The sequence below is a fragment of the Vespa crabro genome, chromosome 7, assembly GCF_910589235.1.
Source record: "Vespa crabro chromosome 7, iyVesCrab1.2, whole genome shotgun sequence".
Classification (NCBI taxonomy): domain Eukaryota; kingdom Metazoa; phylum Arthropoda; class Insecta; order Hymenoptera; family Vespidae; genus Vespa; species Vespa crabro.
In genome coordinates, this window is record NC_060961.1 from 3,881,859 (window position 1) to 3,903,552 (window position 21,694).

At 36.3% G+C, this 21,694-nt stretch overlaps 1 protein-coding gene across 14 annotated transcripts in view; it reads right to left on the reverse strand.

The window, feature by feature from the left end:
- LOC124425507 (latrophilin Cirl-like) overlaps positions 1 to 21,694 on the reverse strand; it is a 662,270-nt gene that overhangs the window by 259,288 nt on the left and 381,288 nt on the right. The window contains exons 1-2 of one of the 14 annotated variants that reach the window (XM_046965918.1): positions 4,515 to 5,807; positions 3,822 to 4,391 (exon numbers count right to left, since the gene is read on the reverse strand). The exons of 12 other annotated variants lie outside the window; for them this stretch is intronic. The gene's annotated coding sequence lies outside the window, so the exon portion shown is untranslated. Of the gene's footprint in view, positions 1 to 3,821; positions 5,808 to 21,694 lie in introns of those variants that run through there. One more of the 14 variants, XM_046965911.1, reaches the window with a different exon arrangement.

Below are 21,694 nucleotides of genomic sequence, written 5' to 3' on the forward strand. Positions count from 1 at the left end.
TTTTTCCTTTGATTTCTTTCAAATAGAATAGTCAGATAAATATTTAAGTCTAGTCGCACTTTCTCTCGATACATTCTTCATTTTCAATAGGAATATCGGCGATTAGAATAAAAATTTCTTTGTTTTAAAATTTCTGATTTGAAATAATATATACAAAGTAGATGCTAACGTATTATTGATTTTTATGAATTTACCATACGTCTAATTATTAATATTATCAAAAGAAAGGTTCCATATATATATATATATATACGCACGTCCGTTCGTTCGTGTGTGTGTAAATGTAAGATAAAGAAGAAAGTAGAGGCAAAAGTGAAAATGGGTTATAATAGAAAAAGATATTAGATGAACGGAGAGAGAAGGTATCACCATGGGGTAGCTAAGTCTGATTCGAAGATATTATCGACGGACGGCTCGCGTCACAATAAAATAAAATTCATATCTCATGATCGTGATAGCTACCGCGCGACATGACCTCTTGCTTCCATATAGAGCGAGTCGAGAAAAATAGGTATACCTACGTAACTCCTCGATCTTTCGTTCTTCAGACTCCCTTCTCGAATAGTTTTGATTCATGAGACGGGTGTAACTCGAGCATATGTGTTACAAGCGTGTGCGTGCACACCTTGAGATTTCTTTCTTTCTTTTACTTCATATTTCTCTCTCTCTCTCTCTCTCTCTCTCTCTCTCTCTCTCCCTCTGTATCTATCTCTTTCTTGTTTCTCCTTTTTCGCGCCGCTCCTCTCTCGTTCCGCCTTTCTTTCTTCGGACACAGCGAAATCCGACACTGCATACCAGTAACCCGACTTCCAGGGCGTTCTACCTCGAATCCTCTTCCTTTCTCTCTCTTTCTCTTCTGCCAGTCACGTTCCTCTACTCCTCGCGGTATACCTTCGAACACGTGTCAACATGTCGGTTGACATAGATTTTTCGCCGAGATAGAAGCTTGAAAATAAAAGGAGGATCCGAAACGCGGCTGGTAAAAGAAGGAGAGGATTCGATCAAGCTCTCTTACTCTCTCTCTCTCTCTCTCTCTCTCTCTCTCTCTCTATTTATCTCTTTTTCACTTTCTGTCTCTCTCTCTCTCTCTCTCTCTCTCTGTCTCTCTCTCTCTCTCTCTCTCTCTCTCGACCGTCACAGAGGATGAGGACCACGAGATAACACGTTACACGAAGGAAGAGGGAATTCCAAAACCAGTTTCCAACTTGCATCGGTAGTCATGAGGAAAAAGAAAAGACTAGAAAAGAAAAGAAGAGGTGCTTCGGGCGCGTTTAGAGGTGCGGCTTAACACCAGGAGGCACGAGTCTTCTTCCTTCGATCCTGGTAAGATCGAAACCGGCGCCTTCTTACTAAATTAATAGCCTTTTCTAGCTAAAATTCTTCGTTATCGTAAGGCTGTATACTCGTGAGAAGAGCCAAAGTAAAACCTTTCAGAGGCAATGATTAAATGATTAGGAGGGACGTTAGTAAATATGATAGTATCTCAAAGTCCTACATAATCCTTTAGTTTATTTACTTTCTCAAGTACTTTCTAAATAATCATTGTAAATAATTAATCTCCTCCAGGCCATCCCCTCAATCAATTAAAATATAAATAAATAATGAAAGAAAGTGTTTAACGTAGATAATAATTTTAATGAGTAGTGTTAGTTCAACTCTTTGAACTCTTACATATGTCATACTTGCCGTGACATTAATTGCCTTCACAATTGCTTTCACAGGTACGTGATTCGATATTTCTTTTTATCGCTGACCGATAACAATTCTACAAATATTCTTTATTATTTTATTGAAATATCATATTTTCATTGGAAATGTAAAACAAAAGGAATAAGTTTTTGTTGTAACATAAATAAAATACCTTGAAGGAAGTTTTTGGTGAACAAATGCAAAAAAAAAAAAAGAAAAAAAAAATAGAAAAATGAAAAAGATTGCAAAGGATTAAGTCAGTATTAGACAGATTTTATAATTGAACGGGATTTCCTAATGTTTCGTTTAAATGACGTGGTAATTCTTAAGTATATTACTCGAGAAAAGAGAAAGGCAACAATACTACATGCATACAATACAACTGACGCTCGTTATTACACTTCTTTGAGAAGATACTCGATGAATATCCAATGGGTCGAAGGTCGAAAAGTTCCGACTGCGAGAAAATGTCACGTATAGGTATAACCATTGCATGATAATTTGCTCGATCTTCCTACGAGTTGGTATGCATCATCCCAAGACCTCGTCTAAGAAACACTAAGGAAACCGTGAACGAGGTAAGATCTCTTGGTCCTTTCTCCGTTGACTGCAACTCGTGATATATCCCTTATAATTTCATAGGACCGGTGTATTGCTTCCGTTGGTAGGTACCATCCATTCCGGAAAATGGTGCAATTTTGTCTCCGTAGTTTGTACGGCCTGAAACGAGGTGCAATAGCACCCTCTCCTTTGTCTCCTCCTTTCTCTCTCTCTCTCTCTCTCTCTCTCTCTATCTCTGTCTCTGTTTCGGTACGATTTAAACGCAAGAACCATTACACGTAACATTCCATACGTTTTCTCTCTAGCTCCGTTTTCGAGCTTATTGTTAGTCGGTCTTTCGTTTCGTCGGAGATAACTTTAACGAAATTATAGACAATTTTGTTGTAAAAGAAAGAAAGAGAGGAAGAAAAAAAAGAGCAGAGGGATGGGAGAGAGAGAGAGAGAGAGAGAGAGAGGGTGAAAAGATAAAAGAGGAAAATCTTGAAGCAACGTTTTCTCCTCGTACTTCCCTTTACGACCCTTTTGCTTATCGACACTCGCGCAGCTTGCCACGACGTCGATATTACGCATTTCGACGGACGGTCCAAAACTCTATGGAGCGTATTCGCAACGGTATATAGCGATAACCTTTTCGCTTTCCAGTTTTCAACAGTGATGACGGACGACGTGTATATAACGGACATGTATGCACGAACTTGTACTGATAAGGGAAAAGGATTTCGACAGGCTTAAAGTCATCTTTACTCTATGAATATATTCACCTATCTTACTCTAACGAGATCATTTGGAGTGAACGTTATTGGTTTCAATCGTAATAATTCTAATGACGTAATGATACATATATCCATGAATTATCCATCTTTCATTTGAATAGATATATTTCATATTCAATGGAATATCGAGCATTGTAATATTAGATTCGAATGGATATACGTAGTTTTTCTTTTTTTCTTTTTTTTTTTTTTTTCCTTTTTCTTTCAACCACACGTACACGTTGATTCTTCACAAAAATATTCCGATCTTGAAGGACGATCTTTATGAAAATCCGAGAACTTCCTGTCACGATCAGTCATACGTTTTCGATTTGTTAAATCGCGCGAGAGTAAATTTCAAAAGTGGGAGCACAGAATATCGTTACGTTCTTACGTTTCTTCTTCCGTCCCATAAATGCTATTTTATAGAAAGGCATTTCTATCTTTCGCCTTCGCACTTTTATTCGCATTCTCTTTCTCGCCCGCGCATACACGCACCCACCCACCCACACACACAGACACATGCGCCTGCCCCCGCGCGCGCGAGCGCGTACACACACACACACACACACACACACACCGTATACGCTCCACCATTCGTAGATCCAGTTTCTCCGCTCTTTCGAACGGACCCTCGTCGTCGGGAAATTCGATTTCGAGGATTTGTCGGCGACAGGCGCTGCTGGTAGCAATGCATTCCTCTTTTCTCCTTCTCCTCGTTGAAGATAGGAAGAAAAACACGAATAAAAAGAGGAAGAGCAAACGCGCAAAGAAGAATACACATTCGCGTATGTGCGTGTAAAAATCAAGAGAACTCACCTTTCAAGAGAATTCGTGAGATCCAAGCTCGAAAAGAAGAAACTCGAAGATCCTCTAGCGAGATTAAACGAATACGATCTTCGTTCTTCCACTTTTCACTGTCGTTTATTTAAAGAACTTCTTTAAAGGACGACGTAAAAGAAAAGGAAAAAGGATAGAGAATATAAGTAAAGAAGGAAAAAAAAAGAAAAAAAAGAAAGAGAGAGAAAAAAGAAAAAGGGAAAATACAAGAGTATCGCGATACACTGTTCGTAATCCTGAAGAATGATGAATTCGTCGTTAGGGTAGCCTAGGCTTGTCTCGTCGATCGACCGGAAACGACCGGTCCTGCAGACCGCACAGTAATTACCGGTGTAGTTTGAATGCGATCTGAACTCACGCGTACGTACGTAGGTGCTGCTTCTCGATGGTTGATGTCCACGTGTACGTAACGTCGGATTAATTTGCCCCTGGCAGAGCACAACGCGTTGTAGTCGATACTACAATCGGAGGGTTCACCGTTCGCGGTAAAGTTGGCAGACTATCGTCCTACCAGCGCTTCAATACGTTTCGTTTTTCCTCGCCAGCTGTCTATATACATGCATATATGTATACATATACATATACATATATACATATATACATATTTATATATATATGTATATATATATGTATGTACGTATGTGGATATTTATGTAGGAGTTCAAGTCTGACCACTACAAGTTCGTTGATTCTGACAGTTCGTTCTACTCTTGAAAGCATGTGGTCGTTCCTATTGTTGTCGTCGTCATCGTCATTCGTGTTGTTCTCGTTGTTGCTAGCAACGTCAATGGCGATCGTACGCGTGCCCGTTCACGTGGTTCTACAATAATCCCGAAGTATCTCGCACTCGAAACGCACTCGGTAGCACTCGAGAGTACTCGATCGCACTCGCGCCGCGTGATCATGATGTTACCAAAGAGCACTGATTCGAGGCACACACAGAGCACCTGTACACAATGACTCTACACACCTCTCTAAGTACGCACGACTCTCCTTCAGCTTCTGTTTCTTTCTCTCCCTTTCTCTTTATCTCTCTCTCACTCTCTCTCTCTCTCTCTCTCTCTTTTTCTATTTCTTTCTCTTTCGAACACTCTCAGTTACTATCACCAACTATCTATCTATCTATCTATCTATCCATCCATTCATTCGTTCCCTCCTTCTTCTTTTCGATCACTCACTCCCTCTCTCACCCTTTCTCTCCATTGAAGGATACGCGATACACGTCCGGGCGTCGTTCTTGCGACCACTGATGGTCCTCGAGAATAAAGTACTACTCGAAATCGTTCTACCCTTTCGAAGGTCGATCACGGTGACGATGATTTTTAAATGATAACGACGACGACGACGACGACGACGACGATGACGACAACGACGACAACGACAACGACGATGATGCACCCGTCACTTTTTTAATATCCATTCCTTTTCTAAAATCGTGGAAATGACGATGACGTTGATTACGATGACGACGATTGGAAAGAAAATTGTAAACGGGTATACGCAAATAAAATTCATTCACTTTGAAAGTATCTTTTGAAAACACAGAAAGTGATAGCACGTAGGACGATTGATAAAAGACGTAGAGCAACGGAACGGCGCGGTTGGATCCGTGGACCGATCGAGACTGGATCCTTCGAGTCTCGACGAGCCGGCGGCGCGGCGTCGCGTATGCGCGCGTTTTCCTATACGCGCGCTCTTCCTTCCTCTCTACTCCTCCTCTCCCTCTCACTGCTTGGAATCGCCGAGGATGATCGATCGCGAATCCGCGAACGACGCTGCGGAGAATGCTCGCGTGAGGTGGGGAGGGAGGGAGGAAGAGCGAGAGTGAAAAGAGGGAATCGAAATCAACGACACGAGCTATCGTGTGGAGAGTAGCACACGCGTTGTGCTGCGCTCACGGCATCGTCGTGATCCGGTCTCGAAACACACTCTCGTTCAACTGTCGTTCCGAGCAGCTTGGCTCGCGGTTTAGTATCAGTGTTCGTACTTCGCCATGGTGGGTGTCCTGGGAGGGGCGCGACGCAATCGCTCGACGCCAATCGTGTACGCGCCTTTACCTACTTATACTGCACGAATAACTTTATCTATGAAATTCGCTCTTTTATATTGTCTCATTATTTCTTTATTTCTTTTTCATTATTACTTTATGTCATTTTATTTCTTATAGAAAAATAAACAAATTGAATTTTTCACAATGAAAATATTTGGAAGAATTTGAATGTCCATTGATATATTCGATATTTATAATTTGACGATAAAGTGGATTCATCAAAGTAATTGTTTATTCTTAGAAATATGTATGAAAAGTGCAAGCTTCATTGCTCTCGTTATTTTTAACGTCATTTCTTTGTTGTTTTTTTCTTTTTTTTTTTTTTTTTTTAACCTATCCCTAAAAGTTATTAAGCTTAATATTATCTTAAATTAGTATAAATTTCTTCGTCATTTAAAAATCACTTTTTACCCAATATCTTTGATATCATTCTTTTTTCATACTTACTGTTTTGAAATATACTATAAAATATAAATGAATATTTACTATGTTGTAAATTCGCCATGAAGAGTTTCCGTGATATTTCAATTATAGTTCAACATAAGAGGTGAAGTTGAAAAAGTTAGTTGCACTCGCATAAAAAAGAATAATGTATGAAACATTTATGATCTTTCTTTTATTTATTTTAAAATACAATTTATTTTTATACATAATCATCAAGTTTATTAAAACATTTATTGTAGCGTGGCACGAATTTTTCCATATCTTTGTCGAAAAATTCCCGTTCAACATGCGATAACCATTAACCGCGTTCAATTTTCATTTGACTGATATCGCCGCTTCGCAAGGCCCTCTTGTTTTTCATGGGACCGAACACCTGGAAATCACAGAGCGCAAGGTTAAGACTATAAGGAGGGTGTTCTCAAACCACCCACTAGAATTTTTTCCAGGAGATCCTTCGTGACCTTTCTTACTTATAATCCTGACCTTGCGCCATGTGATTTCCACTTGTTAAGTCCCACGAGAAGAAAGAGGGCCTTGCAAAACGACGATATTGGTTCAATGAAGATAGGAAGTGTGAATGGTTATCGCATGTTCAACGGGAATATTTCAACAAAGGACGTAGAAAAATTCGTGCTACGCAACGATAAATGTTTAAATAAATTTGATGATTATGTGAAGAAATAGATCTTTTGTTGTACTTATCAAATAAATAATAGAATGATCGTAAATGTTTTTATACGTTATTTTTCTCTTGTGTTTTTTTTTTCTTTTCTTTTTTTTCTTTCTTTATTTTCTTCTATTTTTCTTTTTTTTTTCTTTTTTTCTTTTTATACGAGTGCGACTAACTTTTTAACTCCTCCTCGTACATATTCGATATGAGTTTATTTGACTTTTACCTCGGTCGATGCCACTATTCTCGCGCATGCACTAGAAATAGGAGGTTGCCGATGAAGTAGTATCTATATTTTATTAGCACTCGTTTCGATTCGATTACTCGAGCACTCGCAAAATCGATTCATTGTCACAAAGGACCCGTGAATTTTACTCTTGAGTATCACTTCTAATTGATGAAATTAAGGAAACGTATATATATATATATATATATATATATATATATATATATATATGTGTGAGAATTCTCTCTCTTTCTAGCACTTGATTCAAAAAATTCTTCCAACTATTTCCGTAGGAAGGAAGCTCATGAAATTTCAAGCGGTCGTTCTCGGACGATCGAAGTTCATTACGAATTCGTTAACGAACCCGAATCGATTCTGGATAACTGAATTCGCTGTCGAGATTCGATTCGAAACCACGGCCCACTTAAATCCGATCGAATGACTAGATTTTCTTTAAAGATGTGAAGAAAAGAGGTTTTTTTTTTTTTTTTCTTGAAAAATCATGAAAATATACGTAATTGAGTTATCATTATTTCCTTTTATGATACTGTGAGTGACCTTTTATGAATATGATCATTTCAAACGTATAAAATTTAAATCGAATCGATTGGATGCAATTTTGAAATAGAATACTTTCTCTATCCGATTGTTCGTATCGATCTTAGAGAACGTATATGTGATCAGTTTTGCGAAGACGTTTCGGTGGCTCGAAACAACGATGGAAAGGGGAAAGTGGAACGGCGCCATAAAATTTCCATTGGTTTGCGCGCTTCCACGAGAAGGGTGACGCGAAAGAAACAGAGAGAAAGAAAGAGAGTAAGAGTGAGAGAGAGAGAGAGAGAGAGAGAGAGAGAGAGAGAGAGGCAAATAGGCAATACGTTTCACAAGTCCGTGGCCAACTTCTATCGTTTGACGACGGAACTAATATTTCGGAACTTTTCAGCGGGCGAACGTTCGACTGTTCTCTTTCTTTTTTCCTCTTTTATTCTTTCCTTTCTATTTGGCTTGTTCTTTCTTCGTGAACGATGCGAGAGTTTTACGGCGCCTAAAGCTCCTGGCCTAAAAGCTTCGAAAGGTAAACGAAGCGAAGTTCGCATTTCTCTCTGGCTTGACCCTTCTCTCGTCTCTACCTTTCCTCTCTTTCTCCGACCTTCCCACTCGTTCCCACTCTTTACGCACGTATTCTCAAAAGCGTAAGCGACTACGTGTTATGTAGATGAGTTAGTTCTCGTATTGCTCGCATCGAGCCTTAGAATCTTGTTGTATGAAATTAGCATGCCCGTGATAGGATTGAATTTATTCATATAGGTACAATTTAAAGTAGATAAAGCGTGAGCGGGTAGAAAAGATACGCGTGGGTATTTTTTAAACGATTTATTTGAAAATCGTTTCTCACCGATACGATGAGAACGACGACAATGGTTTTCCTCCAGTTCGTTCGAGATTATCTAATGGGTGGAAAGGGATACGATGGGTTATTTTATACGAATGCAAGAACGAAAGGCCGATAGACTGCATTAATTGTTCTCCGTTCGTTATCTAGCAAATTGCGCATTGTCTCGTCGCGAAATGAATTTTCCGCGTTTCCTAATCGAGCGGAAATGATTTAATGGCGTATTTAATCGGCGAGCTATGCTCGACGATAATACGATTCTTCGTCGTTTCGCGTTGGTCGACGTTCGACGAAGCGTCGATGAGGGTGACAGTGAGGAGAAAGGGTGGACACTATTTCTATCTCCCTCCTATCTTCTCTCTCTCTCTCTCTCTCTCTCCCTCTTTCGTTAAAACAGACGATAAAGCTTTTCCTCCTCGATCTCACAATTTCTCATTTTCTTCTTTCGTCTCTTAATTCGAACGTAATGCGACAAATAGTTGCTCAAAGAAAATGTACTCGCGATTAACAGGGAAATCTACTCCACGCGTTAGAGGCTCGAAGCTTGTACATAGCGAAATAGTATTTACGCGTGTCATGTGTAAGCGTTCTCACGGAGAACCGAGCAGGGAGTAGCATTTACGAACAACAACGAACACGTGTCGCGCCTTACTAAGGCATGTACTAACGTGGAACAGTGGCAACATTAATTGTTCTCGAATAAAACCCGACGTATTCTGTCGTTTCAACGACGGCGCTTTCGTACTGCTTTACGATCGATACGATGACTAATGGAAAAGAAGAGGCGTGGAAAGAAATTATATAGAACGATTATTACTATAGCTATTTCGCATAACTATTATATAGAATTATATCGTACAATTATATCATAGAATGATTTTCTACAGGTGTTTCAAATCATTAATACATAACATTATATCATTAAGTCACTTCATTAAATTTTTACATAAAATTCCATACAACGACCCATGCTGTTCGCAAAATGGCAGTCTCATCGGCGTGGAAAGAAAGGGGGAAAGTCGTTTGGTGGGAGAAAGAGAGTGAGAAAGAGAGGGGAGAGAAGGACGAACCGGTATCGCGTGCTACCAGCCGGTTGTGTGTCCAGCATAAATGATAAAAAACGGACAGGAGGAACGAGTGAGAGAGAGCGAACGAGCGAACGGTGCCGCGGCGGCTAAATCTCAATAAGTGTAAAAATCGTATGCAAATGTCTACCAATTATTAAAAAAAGAATTCGTAGAGTCTTTCGATCGTTGAAATATTATCAATTTTCGACGCTCTCCGTTTCTCGATCCTCCTTAAATCTCACGTATTTTGATTTTCTCGGCGCTACGTGTTTTAATGTTGAAATATACCAAATCGTATTTCTCCTTATCAGAAATTATAAACATAACATGTCATATCTATTACGTCATAATGATAATTATTTGTGATATAACTTTCGAATAACAAACGAATGTTCCAAAGTAAGATTACTAATAGAATATTTTATTAAAAAAAGAAAAAAAAAAAAAAAAGAAAAAAAAACAAATTTTATAAACAATATATAAATTTTCACGATTAATCACGAAAGAATTATGAATAATACTCTAATAAATTGTAAAAGGATATTATTATAGTGTAAGAGGGATCATTCGATTAATGGATCAATTGATATACGAATGAAAAATGATAATTCTTTTATCGGAATGACGCGATGAAGAATCGATCGACTTCCGAGTCTTCCCGTCTATATGGTTTACTTTTTTCCTTTTCTTTTCTTCTTCTTCTTTTTCTGAATCTTTAAAGGAAGGTCTTCTTGAAGGTATTCCACCGGTGTGGAACGTCGATCTGACAGTGATCGAGTACTGTCATTCGAGTCGACGGCGCATATCTTACAAGATTCTGTACGCGCCGGCAATTATGCTATCTTTGGAATGCCTCGTATCACTCGGTTCTCGCTTTTCGCGGCAACTAACAAAAGTACTACACCGTACTTTGCTACTGGAAACGTTCTCACCAAGTATACCCGTGCGTAACCTTAAATGATTTATTAAATCATGTTTTTAGCATATAAGGTTTCTCATTTTCTCTCTCTCTCTCTCTCTAGTCATTTGCGTATTTAACGCCTAGTACGTTAACTAGCATCATAAAATCTCGATCAGACTGTAAGCACTAAGGTAATGGTAGATAAAACGGATCGTAAAATAATAACGATCGTAACGTCTTCCTTAAGCATTATTCGAGTATACAGAGAAAGAATATCTCTGGAAAAATATCATATCTATCGTATCGGATTAAAAAATGTTTCCCATTTTATCTCAAGAAGATTACAACTTGGAGATTAGCATCAAACAAATACGGTAGAATTACAATTGTTCCAATTAGTTGGTACTTCGCGTTATCCTACCGTACAGATCAAACGGATGTAACAAACAGGCAAAATCAACATCTTATCCGAAGTTTTATTAATTTCATTGATTGTTCAGCCGGATTGTTTGTATCGTTTTACTAGCTTAAACGTGATAGAAGATGGTACGTTGTTCTTTAACGATGTGTAACGAGTTAAGTAAAACGAATGAACAAAAAAAAAAAAAAATGGGATTAAATTGATCGATATATATTTTTATTGGGATTATTGGTTTTGTTATGAAAAACAGTATCGAAATTTTTCGATATCATTGATTTTTGGCGATGAAACACATGATAGAAGATGGTACGTTGTTCTTTAACGATGTGTAACGAGTTAAGTAAAACGAATGAACAAAAAAAAAAAAAAAGGAATAGGATTAAATTGATCGATATATACTTTTATTGGGATTATTGGTTTATTATAAAAAACAATATCGAAATTTTTCGATATCATTGATTTTTGGCGATGAAACACATCAGTGAACTTTTTCTCTTAACTCGGCAGAGTCCATTCTAGCACATTTCCGATCGTCAAAGTTAGCGATATATTTCGTACATTTTCGCGAGCTTTCGCTCGATCGATACCATTTTCGAGAAGTCGATTTTCTACGTCGATGGAATTCAGTTTCCCGATTTGTTCGGAGTCGTAAAGCGGAAATACGAAAACGATCGAGTCTTCCCTCGGACTCTTTCAATACGTCGTCGTGAGTTTACGTTTCACCGCGAAGAATTCGCGGTATGCCCGACGCCCCCGATCGATCTCTCTCGTCGAAACTTTCTGAAACAGAAAAATTAGATATCCGTTGTCGAGAACGCCGCCGGTTTTTCTTCTTCTTCCACGTTTCGTCGTCTTCGTTCGTCCTCATCCTCCTTCATCGTGTCGCGTCGCAGTGATTCTAAGAACGGTCCTCGTTCTACGGAGAATTTCCTATGCGAAATGATAGAACGACGAGGAACGAGAGGAAGACGAGAAGAAGGATAGAAGACGTGGAGGAGGATAAGAGAGAGAGAGAGAGAGAGAGAGAGAGAGAGAGAGAAAGAGAGAGAGAGAACGAAGCGTACAGGAAAGAACGGTTGTATGATGTATGGGAGTCTAAATCGAATTTTCGTTCGTTTGTAAACTTCGTTTGCCCGGAGAGTACAGGGCTAAAAGGATCTTCCACCCGGGGAATGAAATTTCTCTGCTATCCGGGAAAACTTAACAGGGAGGTTACATTTTCAGCTCATTCTCCACAACTTTTTAGAGAATATATTTCGAAGCCCATCGTAGATAGTATTACGACGCTCCGGTATTATTACCGAAGGATTGCTTGTGAATTGTAGCCTCGTTACGTTTCTCTCTCTCTCTCTCTCTCTCTCTCTCTGTCTTTCTTTCTACTTGATTTTAAGTAAATTGACAAATCTCGATAGTTATTCGAATGAAAAACATTTATTGAGCATTTGGCAAATCGATAAATAAATAAGATGAAAAGAAATATTCGATGATAAGAAGGTAGAGTATTTTTTATTCGTTAAATCCTTAACGTTCGAAACTTTTTCCTTTTTGTATCGTCTAAAGACGTATTCTATCGCATCGTTTCTTCCTTTCTTTTCGAGTTTATTCCAACGGTAAGAGTGGCGACGAAAAAGCTCGGAAAAGAGGATATCGTACTTCCTCCAAAACGAGTTAGCGAACGCGACTGTAAAAATGAAATTTGCGGCGCCTCCTACTAGCTGACTCGATTTAGATATTATTCCAATTTATTCGAGTCACTGTTCTTCTTGTGTGATCTCTTTTATGCAGGATAAACAAATCAATTTTGTCTATATTAAATGATGAAAATTATTTCAATCTTTAAGATACGCGTTTATTATAATTTAAAGTATTAAATAAATGATTTTTGTAAAGAATGTGTTGATTCGACTTTTTATATATATATATATATATATATATATATATATATATATAAATATACGAATAATAATGAATTACATGAAACGGGTCTCGTATTATAGTGTGTCATTTTATCTTTTAAAGAAGGCGTAAAGAAGGCGTAAAGAAGGCGTGAAGGAGTACGCATAAAATGACAAACTTTTAATTAGATTTCAGAATATGTAAACAAATGTTTTTACATGATCGATAGTTTATCTTGGCGGTCTCGACAAGTTCAGAGTTGCAAATTTACTGTACTTCGCGTTGAGAGTAATACAAGCGAGTGGCGAACGAAGATTACGAGAATGACAAATATTTGAGCCACGCTTTTCGTACGATAAAGCGATCTACATTGGTACAACTTATGATGGCGGTCAAACTTTTCATTATTTTTGATACAATTATGTTAGACGGACGAGAAAATCAAAAAAGGATTCGTAAACTTCGGACTTGTATATTTTTTCTTTCTACCTTTCTTTGTTATTGTTTTATCTTTTTTTTCCTTTTTTTTTTTTTTTTCTTTTCATTTTATATCATATTTCATTCTTTTATTTCTCTTTCTCTCCTTTTATTTTTCTTTTTCAGAATGGAGAACGTCCCCTTTAGAAAATAAGAAGAAGAATGTTGTATGTAACGTATGTATGTACCTATGGAAGATTTTGTCTTATATACTCGAAGTTGGGGGATGTAAAAGAGAAAGAGAGAAAGAGAGAGAGAGAGAGGGAGGGAAAGAGAGAGAAAAAGGACAGGGAGACGAGAGACTTCGGCCAACAAATTTCATTTCCAATAAGTGCCTGTGGTCGGCCACTGTCAATCTTTATGGGATTTCGCGGTCGATGGAGATAATTTAGAACTGCGCTGGTACGCGTTCTCATGCTGCAAGATTTATCGTTCGCATTATTATAACCGAGCATGAGTTGACCCGTCGAGAAAAAAAAAAAGAGAGAAAGAGAGAGAGAGAGAGAGAGAGAGAGAGAGAGAGAAAGAAGGAAATGGTGTTAAGCAACGCACAGACACCACGAATGACAAAGTACCGAGTTGCCAGAGATGTCCTCCTTAATAGGAAGAGGATTATATCTATGGAAAACAGAACGCCGTTTTCTATTAAAACTCCGTATTTAAAGCAACTATACAATGAAAACGCTCGGTATCGCAAACACGAAAAATGAAAGAAAAACTTTCTACTAGCCGGATGCGATTATTAATTACAAAAGTAGTTAGCAGTTACTGCCTGCGAATTTATCTCATTTCGAGATATACCGACTTATCTTCTTGCATTCGTTGTCACCTAAATTCAAACTAATATTTATATAAAAAATAAAATATAATAAAGTATTTCAAATGAAATATTTTTTAGGAAGAGTAAAAAAAATCGTAAAAGTAATAATAAGAATTTGAAATTTAATTGATATTGATAGATATCGTTTATATTAAGTACTTAATAATACTTATCAAGGATCTTTGTAAAAAAAAAAAAAAAAAAAAAAAAAGCGAACGTTTAGTATTGACTTTATCAAAGAGAAATTAGGACATTCAGTGATTTTGGATGATCGTTCCAATTGCCAATGAGGAAAGAATAGGGGGAGGATTAAGAAGGAGGGTAAAGGGAAAGGTAGAGAAAGGGTCAAACGGTACACGGGTCTCTCTCCGCGAATGCTTCCGTTATAAATTTTCGGGAAAGTGTAACGGAAGCGATTTGCAGTATGCGGCGAGCTACCCGGAGGTAGTTACGATCCGTTGCCAATAGCTAATGCGTCGATGGCGTGCAAATCGGCATAGACGGAGTATAATTCAGTTGATTCTAAGTTGCCACGCGGGCTGAGATCGATCGGAGAATCTCTGCATAGCCTCTACGTAGACTATGTTATTCGAGTACACTTAACCGAATCGTTTTGCAAATTGCTCTTTGCTTTTCCAAATGAGACCAAAAACGGTACACTATAATGATTTAGAAACAAATTAAATTAAAGAAAAATAATATTTTTCAATTTAATTTTGGCTGTTCATAGATTTTTATTTCTTTTTTCTCTTTTCTTTTTTTTTTTTTTTTTCTTTCTTTCTCATTGAGCACGCTCAGAAAATTTTTCAAACACATTGAAAGGTTTTATTAATTTTTTCGTTCCGTGAATTTTTTTTTAGGTCCTCGACAATGTTATTTTGCCCTATAAAATTCATTTCTTCAACAAGATAAACTTGTATTTATTTTTATTTTTAAGAAACGAAAAAAGAGATATTAAGAATTCGTTCGATCATACGGAAAAATGTGTCGTAACATTGAAAATTGTTAACTATCATTCATAAACTACTAATCAGCTACGAAATGGCGTTCATCGGTAAACACGGAGCAAACAGATCGATGGACAGAAACAATAGAGCGAGAATAAGCTCGAACGGAGGACACATACCTATGGAGATCCGTACACAGTTGATGTTCGTATGAAAGCATTCGCATGAACGCAAGTGAGTAAATGTATTGAGTGTTTGACAAGTTCAGTTCGCCGATACTGATGCCATATGTAAAATACAAATTTATAATAGACGTTTTAATACTCTTTAGATACATTTAATGTATATAAATTTTCTTCGTACTTTACGTTTACTTTTACTTTCTCTTCTTTAACAATCGATTCCGTTTACACGAAATATTTTTTATCTGAAGAAATTCGTGAGTTATTCGAGTACTATAATTTACGTAGTTACATGTAATTAACTCTAGCTCTCTTAAGAACTCGAAAATCTATGAATCAATTATAAGATACAATTTATGTACGTTAGATATCATTACGCGGACGTAGTAGTCAAACAATGTTACAAAACATAGGGGAAGTAGGATCAACCCAATTACATTTAACTAGCTCGTGTTGGTATTTAAATGACCTGCTTCACCTACCCGAAGTGGCCGTTTAAATCTGGCATTTAACTTCATTCGTGTAATTACTCGAAAAGTAAACATCTCGGTTAAATCTGCGGAGCATGAAAAGCCACATAAATTGTATCTTCTTTACAATCGTATAGTATCAACTGCACTCATTCATCTTTAATTCGATTCTATGAAACGGTGAGTTCTTTAAATATTAATATCTTATTTTAACAAACAAACGTTTATTTTCAATAAATAATTAATTAAGATGTTATTTCACAAATGTCTGTAAATCTGTACTGAATTATATCGAGAAAAGTGAAATTAAATTTTAGCGTCGTATTTTCTAAAGAAGTATACTTTCAGTAGAAAAATAGAACCGAGCGAGCCCCATTTCTCATCCTTAAGAAGTCTGACGTACTAGTCATGGGACGATTACGAAATTTTTCTCTTTTATCTTTTGGTACGGACGGTAATAGAAAATTTTTCTTTTTCGTTGTTACGGAGGGTTTTTATCGGAGAAAGAGGACGAGCGAAAAAACATGGAAAACGATAGTAACCGATTGATAGATCAAAAGAGAAAGGATCAAAAAGGAAGAGAGTACATGGCATACAGAACGCTTTCCACGCGAGATAATGGCGACGCGAATGCATCGGCATCGATTTTCAATGAACGCTTGGCTCCGCTTTTAAGGTTAACAAGCTACTACGTCGTAACGTAGAGATCTTTCGAAGAATCGATATGAATAGTTTTCGTCGAGTTTCCTCGACGGAAACGAAAGAAAAAGTGAAAAGAAACAAATTTTATTGAACTACGAACAAAGCTCAGATAATACAAAATTAAAATGACCAGTTAAAAGTACATAAAATATTATTATCTGAGAATAGTGGTAATAGGTAGAGGGTGGGGATATTGCGGGGGAGTGCGGGGAAGATTGTTAAGTATGGAGTAAAAACTTTTCTCATTTCTCGTGATATCATTTTACAATCGAATGCTCTAGGCAACTTGAACGAACGCTCGTTTGAACGCCGGCATTCGAACTTTTTAGGAGTCCAAACAAGCGTACTCCTTGGAGGAATTTTAAGTTCATGTTGCATCTTCGATCGCTCGGTTTTATTCTTACGATAGATACCAATGTAAGTAGATATATATGTATGGTATGTATGTAAGTAAATCAAGAACGAATTATAAGCAAATCTTGATCAAAGAAAATAATTTTTATTACTGTTAAATAATAATAATAATAAAAAAAAAAAAAAAAAAAAAAGAAATGTCAAAAGGGATGAAAACAAAGAGTGAAAACGTAGATCTATCGTACCTACATACATACATACATACATACATACATACATACATATATACATAAATCCAGCGGTTTTTAGTCAATGTATGTATATGATATAGTGTACTCAAACTCGATGATGTAGGGTGAAAAGAAGAAAGATAAAGAAATATCGTCGGATCGGCGTATTGTATTGTCCGATCTTGTAACGAGCGACACGCGATACGAGATAAAAAGCAAACGAATTTTAACGTGTAGTCGACATTTATCAGCTGTCATTCGGAACACGTAAATACATAGGACAGGGATCGAAGAGTGTAGTTCGAAACATGTGTATATATATATATATATATATATGTTTTTGTATGCGAGCCTGGCATATGTATCCTTGTATGCGTGCCGAGTTTCGTCAGTTTTTCCAGCAACACGACAAAACGCAACATGCGAGCGATACAACATCCTCGCTTTTCCTGTTCGCGACGAGCAATATTAAGCGCGTGCATTCAGCCACGAAGTAATTATATGCGTTTCCACCGTATCGCCATTCGGTAGCGCGTGTTCCTCGTTAATCTATTTTCATGCACTATCGTTTTGGCACGCGTATTAACTCATTAGTTGGATTTCGAAGAAACGTTAATACATAGATCATCGCTGTCGATTCATATTTCCTTTTATGATTTAATAAAGTTTTTGATCATTTTGGCAAATAATGAAATTGAATCTAATATATCTTTATTATATAGAAAGGACTTGATAATAAGATGCTCATATAACCGAATAGAAATGATATTTAATTAAGATCGATCGATATTATTTATCAAATTAGCAAATTATAATCTAATATTTTAATTCGTTTTTTTTTCTTTTTTTTTTTCTTTCTTTTTTTTTTTTTTTAATTTTTCTACGAATGCGTATGCCAAAATTTCTCTTTTTCGTATGACGAAGAAAATATTCGAGTGTTCTTTGGCATTTGGGTTCCGCGAAAACACAAATTCAGCACAAAAAGGCGATGCACTCTATGGTGCCTCTAGTTTTGCCAGGATTTCCCACGTGTCACCGGGCCACTCTATTCTCTGGCAACGAGAAGGCGCTTCTCTTTCATTTTATTTCAACCTTTTGTACGAGGACAACGACTACGACGACGACGACGACGACGACGACGACGACGACTACTACTACTACTACTACTACTACTACTACTACTACTACTATTACTATTACTACTACTATAGCAGAGTAGCACGAAACGACAAACCTGCCGTCTTTCTATCTTTCTCTTTTTCTTTCTTTTTATCTATCTATCTCCCTTTTCTTTTCCTTCTTATCTCTCGTTCTTTCGTCGCTGGATGCTGTTCAGGTCCAATTCGAGAGACGCGACACGACTTCGACATTTCCCCGGGGGATGAATGCCGACTGAGTCGATCACTGATTTCGGTAAATCAGAAGCATCCGTATATGTCAGATGCGCAAATCCACACCCTTTGACGTGCGTTACAACGCAGCAGTTGTCTATATTACATCAAAGTATACTGTATGCTCAGCTTAAATTATCAAACGAATTGTCGAATAATTCGTACTTGTTTTTTTTTTTTTTTTTTTTTTTTTTTTTAATAAAACAAATTAATAATATTTATAATGATAAAATTTTTAAACAGCCAGAGAAATAATCATGAATATATTTGTATAAATTTTTGAAACTTTAATTTTGAATGATTTCAATTTAAAACGGCAGAACGTAATTCTTAATAATAGAAAATCTTCTTGAAGATGGTGCATCTTTAAATGATTCATTATTATAATGAAACTTTTTAAATTATCTCTACGTAGTTATTGTTCTTACATCTTTTTCAAATATTATAAATATTTTATGGGACGTTTTTGCAATCACTTTCTGAAGTTCATGAATTGAATTTAAATTTGTAAAATGAACAAGCCCGATTTAGGTTCAATTTTTGGTCTCGATTTAAACAAAATTCCAAATCATCGAAAAAGAATGTAAACTAATTATAAATTATAGAGTATCAATTGATTAACTCTTATCTGTTTCTCATAATGATTCTTTGTAAACGATTACAAGATAAAATAAATTATTATAACGGGATTCTATTTAAAATTCTATCACGTGATTTTTCTTTCTTTTCTTTTTTCTTTCAATAAACTTATACAACAATTGTATTTCGTAAATAAAAATATAAAACAAAAATATATATATATATATTTTTATTATATGTATATCTATTTTCTATTTGGCATTAGAAATTATCGGCGTGTATAGTTCTATAGAAGCGTATCGCATAGAAAGTATCTATATAGATACGAGCTAGAATTCGAAAGCCTATCCTTTGAATTTCAGTAACGCGCGCTTATGGACGTTGTCCACTTTGATGTTCGGGCCGATGCCGTAGGATTGTTCGGACCGAGCCGTTGGATTTCCACAAAGTAAATGTCGGCGGCAGCTGAGTGCGAGCCGGCCCGTTGGAATTCTCTGCGAAATCGTTGACCACGTAATCGCAGTCGACCCGTACGCGCCGTGAGAGCCTGCCACGTTTACGCCGACCCGTACGCATGCACAAGGCTATCGTTTGTCAGGAAGATTAATTTCTGTCTCTATCTTGGTGGCATCCCATGTACGAAAGACAGCCGTCTAATACTCTTCCATATATGAGTTTGCAAATATTAAAGATTGAATGTAAAAAAAAAAAAAAACAAAAAAAAGAATGAGAAGAAAGACCTATTTTTATTTTGATTAAAAGTATATGATAAAGTTAGTCCGATTAATTATGAATGAAATTAATTTTTACATTGTTACCTTCATTCCGATCGATTGTAATAGAATATTCGATATTAAATGTAATATAAACGAAGTTAACGATGTTAGCTATATATTAATATCTATTATCTAAAGTAAATTTACTTAATAAGAATTAAGAGTAAGATTATGAGTGTTAGAAATAATCATATCGTTAACGAGGAAGAGAGTGAATTTTATTAGTAATAATTTATTTGGATAGATCAGAGATTATTTATTTTCTTTTTCTTTTTTTTTTTTTTTTTTCTTTTTTGTTTTAGGTCAACTGAAGTTTCTCGCAAAAAGATCTTATCACAAATCATAGATGAAAAGATAAAAAGAGAGAAAGAGAGAGACAGAGAGAGAGAGAGAGAGAGAGAGAGTGTGTGTGAATGAGATAGAGAAATATTAAAGCGTAACGAGTTACAAATACTACAGCGGTGAAAAATTAAAAGCTTTTTGCATGCTTCGATTGTTAGTCTTTGTTGGTCTCACATTGTATAACAATATTTTAAATTTTTTAACGAGTGTATATATTTAAACGATATGGTAACCCAATTGTATGCGATGCAAAGTATGAAACTTCTCTGGTATCTTTAAATACAGTGAAGCTTTTCCAATACATTTTTTTTTTGGTCGTTCGTGCAGGATACAGAATTTAGCAATATATTTCGTTCGAAATTAAATCGCACATTTGTATGTACGAGATTACACATACACATACACACACACACACACACATATATATATATATATATATATATATATATCCTAAACGCCTACGTGCGTTTGAACTATAATCGTAAAAAATTTATCCGTCTCGCGTTCTATCGAAAAAAGTTTACAACGATTGCGAAAATATCGGATGGTAAACAAGCGTTTGAGTAGAGGTGGATCGACGCGAAGAACAATACGAATAGATTTTTGTTCAGTTTTTTTTTCTTTTTGCCTATTTTTTTTTCCCCCTTTTTTCTATTGCCGTTGGATTAATTTTATCGTCAGTAACGAATTTTCTGAAACTTACACCGGATTTTCGAGATTTATTAAATATCATTGCTTCACGAAACCGCGTTTAACGTGAAGATTAACACATTAAAAATGTTATTTAATCGATCTCGTTATAGGTCAATCGGTTTTTTTCTTTTTCTTTTTCCTTTTTTCTTTTCTTCTTTTTTCTTCCTTTTATCATTTATTTCAAAGCAGGATTTATTGAAATTTTGGACTCGATATAAAAGAGAAAACTATAAAAATATATGATATAAAATTGTCGTACGGTTAATAAAAAATTATATCTCGTAATGATAATAGATAATACATTTTAATTGAAGTTACTAAATTGAACTATAAACATTTTTACGTTATTATTTTTAAGATGAATAAAATTTGAACGATTTGAACGTCGAAATGAAAACGATTCGATTCAACGTATTTATATATATTAGTCTTCTTATAAATATCCAGCATTTGTGATCTTCGATAGAAAGGACATTGTAAAAAGCATCCGTCATTATCTTTCTGTCTTGAAGGCACTCAATAACGGGAGAATTCCACGGTGACTGTTCCTTCATCGCCGGCACAGCCTCATTAATCTTAATAATCACCTTATCGAGCTCATCCGGACTCCCACGTAGATGTATACCTATAAATCATCGACGCAAGTATTATACCGGGTACGTCGAATCGTTGCTTAAATCATTAACGCATATAGAAAATAATAACGGCTTCGAGGAAGGACGACAAGAGGTAGCTCATTATAGTACGGTTGTCACGTAAACAGAGCGTCATTACGGATCGATCGTTTATAAAGATCGCGTAAGATCGATGTCGATGAGAAA